This window comes from Bos javanicus, chromosome 2, assembly GCF_032452875.1.
Source record: "Bos javanicus breed banteng chromosome 2, ARS-OSU_banteng_1.0, whole genome shotgun sequence".
Lineage (NCBI taxonomy): Eukaryota > Metazoa > Chordata > Mammalia > Artiodactyla > Bovidae > Bos > Bos javanicus.
In genome coordinates this window covers 40,534,345-40,538,967 of record NC_083869.1, presented here as the reverse complement: position 1 = coordinate 40,538,967, position 4,623 = coordinate 40,534,345, and the positions used below count along the sequence as shown (strand labels likewise).

General features: G+C 34.2%; 1 non-coding gene across 1 annotated transcript; it reads left to right on the top strand.

Moving 5' to 3' along the window:
• The first annotated feature begins 4,191 nt into the window (after window positions 1-4,191).
• Window positions 4,192-4,298, top strand: LOC133236473 (U6 spliceosomal RNA). Its single transcript, XR_009732901.1, has one exon. It is a non-coding gene; the product is annotated as a U6 spliceosomal RNA (small nuclear RNA).
• The last annotated feature ends 325 nt before the right edge of the window (window positions 4,299-4,623 follow it).

Here is a 4,623-nt window from a genome sequence, read left to right as displayed (position 1 = left end):
CGCAAGTTGTAGGTGAAGTTTCTGCAAAGAAGCTCTGATTTACTGGGATGCTGTGGGATTTAGTGGGACATCTGGCCACAGGTCATCCGGCTGTAGTAAATCATTGAAAAATAAATTAGAATAAAATTCTACATACTCAATTCCATAGTAGCCTAAGGGACAATGCTTTTCAGTTTTAACACTTTTTCAATGGAAGTAACAGTTTTACATGTTCTTGTATGCCAAAGGGTCTATTGGTAAATAAAATCAGTATGTGGTTCTGATCATAAAATCACCCTTTCTCCCAAAATGGCAGGAAAAATCCAAGCTATCCATTTTAATCAGTTCATTTTTTTAAAAAGAATTACTATGAACTTTGTAGTGGTATATTTCACAGGCTTCCGTTTTATAATTAAAATCTTTTTTTCCTCTCAAATCCTCTTTTCAGCAAGCAGCCTGTTGCCTGAAGTTTTAATCCTTCATTACTAGTTAAAACAAAATCACCAATTAGGCACATGAACACGTCTGTATTAATCTCATTAAGGTGATGGCACCAAATAAATTGGAACTATTTTTGTGCTTTTACTGTGTTCCTATGGCTTTATCAGGCCCTGTGGTCATATACAAAGACCTCGAATCTTAGTCATTTAGAGTCATTCGGTTGTGGACTGAATGTGGCATTACCATCTATGGCTGAAAATTGCTTTCAGCTTTTAAACTGCACTGACTAGTCTGTAGTTAATCTTAGATCATTCACTTGCAAAATTAAATGAGCCAGAACGATGGTCTTTTTTTTTTTTTTATAAAATAATACATCACAAAACACTTATTTGCCCTGCCCAAAAGAGAGATCAAATTCATTTAAAATCCCATAAACCAGAGTTGTGAATTTTTAATTTTATTTAGTAGCAGAGAAATAGAGGGTAAGCTATCTTTCTACAGCACATCATTGCTATAAATTTACATATGGAACATGGTTTGATGCTTAACCAACCTTTAATCCACCTTTGATGTATACTTCTACTTCAACATGGTCATGTGACACCCTTATTAATGCAAATGTAAAAAAGACTGTTTTGGATCTTTGATGTAATTAGCTATAAACCATGTTAAAAAAAAAAAGAGAGAGAGAGTGCCTACTTGAGTCACTGGAGTTGCATATAAAGTTCACAGTTATCACAGAAGAATAACCTTTAAGAAACTAAGTTTAAAATTTTTACTTCATTCTTATATTCTCTGCCCAGGTAACTACTGAAGATCATTTAAGTATACCAGTGATAGTCAACTAAGATTTGATAGCTAAATAATTCATTTTGTAGGAGTAAAATACTTCAATATTCTTAGGATTTTTATCCTGCTTCTTGCAAAAGTAAAATCATATTGAAAGAAAAATGCTAACTGAGGCAAGGGGAACTGCAATACTTCTTATTGTGATTAGCATATATTACAATCACTTCAAACACACTGTCTTTTACATGAATGTGCATTTTCTTATAGTTGGTTCCCTCTCATACCCCACAATGCGGGTCAAATGTCTATGTTTTGTTCTTGGCAGCCACTAATTTTAGCGTCCAAAAAACCTTGAGCCACTGCAAATGAGGTGAAGATCACCTTGTAATGCCAGATGGAGGGAAAAAGTTTGGATATTTGAGGGGCTGACCCAGTGAGTACCCTGGTGGGTGACAGAATGCTAAGGTTAGATATTGGAAAATAAGGTTCATGCTACTCTGTCACTGGGCTGGTGCAGGCTGCCTGCTTGACAGAGAAGGTGGTATGTGGTCTGGACCTCAAGAAAAAGGAAGTCAGCCACCCAGATCAAAAATTACCCTGTCTTCCATCCAAAAAATGATTCTGACATCAGCTTAGCGAGACGGGAAGAAATGATTTTTTTTAAGTTAAGATTGTACTTTATTCTAGAATAGTCAAGGGAAATTCACGGATCGATTGCAATATTGTAGAAGGAATTTCCTGAATTAAAAATGCAATTGCCAAAACCACATTGGTGAAAGCTCTTCACGTTTACTATATGTTGCGAGTGTACATAATTCAAGTTGTACAAATCTAGGAGTTAATCACTATTTTTAAAAATACAGTGTTATAAGAATAAGGACAGTAAAATAAAATGTATGTCTATTGACTGTTCTCTGTACTTTAAACAAAAGCAAAATTGACTAAAATTAAAAGAAACCACTTATTGGTTACGTGATTATTTTGCCAGCTATGGACATATCTTTTGACCTAATTTGTAATAACTTAGAAAAAAAGATTTTTGTGATGAAAACATCATACTTGTTTTTATTGAAACTGCCTGTCCTGTCCTAAAAACTTTTTTGAGACTCCTTGACCTGATTCTAAATATAACTACATTCCTTAAATCTTATTGTATTGGTACTTTAAAATAGATACTGGGTTTATATTTATCAATAAATTTTAATGATTTAAAGGACTTAAATCTACTCAAGATTTGTCCCTTTTCTGAAAATACACATGAAGCAAAAGATAAATATATATGTATTACCTATATATATGTATACTATCTAAATATCAAGTGACCATTCTAAACACTGCACAGTTTTAGTTTTTCCATCTCAAGAAAAATATATGCATATTGTTGTTTATTCTGTAAAATATTCCTTTTTTTTAATAGCCTGAACCAAATAATTTCTCATTTTTACAGGCTTCACTTCACTTTTCTCACAGTGAATAAATTGCAACTTATTTCCATGAAATTCACAGATGACACAGATCTTTATTTTGCATAAAGGCATAAAGAAGTGTCTAATATCTTCAATATTCATCTGCTAAGTGGACATTTGCATTGGGTTAGAACGGAAAAAGAGCCCCAACCCTCCCGCAGTGACAGCTGTACAAAGGGATGACATCTGACAGCTGTGACAGTGCTGAAGGGAAACTCAGATGACTCGCAGCATCCATGATCCAATTACAGCACACATCCCTCTGACAGACCCAGCAGCTTGACTCCAGCGTTTGGAAGGACAGTATTGATCTCTTGTCAGGAACCAGTTGCCTGCCTGCAATTGTGCGCTGCTGAACTTTGAAAAGCTATAGTACCCTCTTAAATGATAGGGGCAGTCAGGTTATAGTATTCAGGTACAAAGAGAGGTGCAAAGGGTATCTGCTAAATGCTCTAAACTTGAACAAATCATAACAATATGACAGTCCAATCATACTCAAGGAGCCCAGCTGATCTAGCTAGCTACTGTCTGTGCTAATGGAAAGACAGCTCTTTGTGTTTAGTGGGATGATCTTACTTGATGAAAAGGCCACTGCAATTAGTGCATGCTGGTTGGCTGTGCTGGGTGACAGCAGCATGGATGGTATAATGGCAGCTGCCAATAACCCTAACTTCAAGAAAACAGACAATTAGTCCTGTGATCCTAACACTGTTAGTCCCTCTACTACAGACCTCTGCTCCGCTCTTACTGTAAACCTCACAAGGGCAATGTGGTACAACCTCACCAAACAGAACAACTTGGTCAAGGGGTCAATTACTTTTCTCCTCTTGACTTCTGTTCCTGCTTTCCTTTGGAGAGAGAGGGAGCAAGAGAGGCTTATGCAAAATGTAACAAACAAATATTGCCTTTCAACTATAGTTTAAAGAAGCTAATATATGAACATAAATGTTTTAAAATGCAAAAATTTTAAATATGTTTTTAAAATGTGGTAAAAAACAAGATGCTAAACTTTAAAAACAGAGCTTTCTAATGGCAAATGATCTCATGTTTTAAGACCATGAGGACTGAAATTTAAGAAATTAGTATAAAAAAATACAAGGATATAAGGTATAGCATAGGGAATATTGCCAATATTTTATAATAACTTTATATGGATTATAATCTATAAAAATCTTAAATCACTCTGTTGTACATCTGAAACTAATATAATAATATGTCAACTGCACTTCAATAAAAAGGAAATTACAAAAATACTAAAATAATTAAAAATTATCTCTAGTTCATCACTTTAGAATTGGATAAAGATAGATGAAATATTCTGAAGTCTCAGAGTATACACAAAATTTATAATACAGATTATTTTAGTGCTTTTCATCAAGTGCAACTCCAGAATAAGTAAAGCACTTATGCAGTGGCAATACAAGTTAAATTAAATACTAGAGCATGCATATACTTGCTCACATACACACACAAGTCATACCAGTATAGACAAATATAATTAGAAAAATTAAGTCTAGTGCTCAATTCAGCAGCACATATGATAAAATTGGACCTATACAAAGAAGATTAGCATGGCCCCTGTGCAAGAATGACCCCAAAATTTGGGAAGTATTTCATATTTTTAATGAATATTCATTTTATACCTCAAATTTAGACAGTTTCTAACTTTGGAAGGTTTTTTATTTTCTGTAATTTCTGTAATTTCGGAAGTATTATTAATTCAATTTAGGTAGGTACTAGAAATCAAAACGCATAGATATTTTCCATTCAAATTTCATTTAAAAAGCAGAGACATTACTTTGCCAACAAAGGTCCATCTAGTCAAAGCTATGGTTTTTCCAGTAGTCATGTATGGATATGAGAGTTGGACTATAACAAAAGCTGAGCACGGAAGAATTGATGCTTTTGAACTGTGGTGTTGGAGAAGACTCTTGAGAGTCCCTTGGAC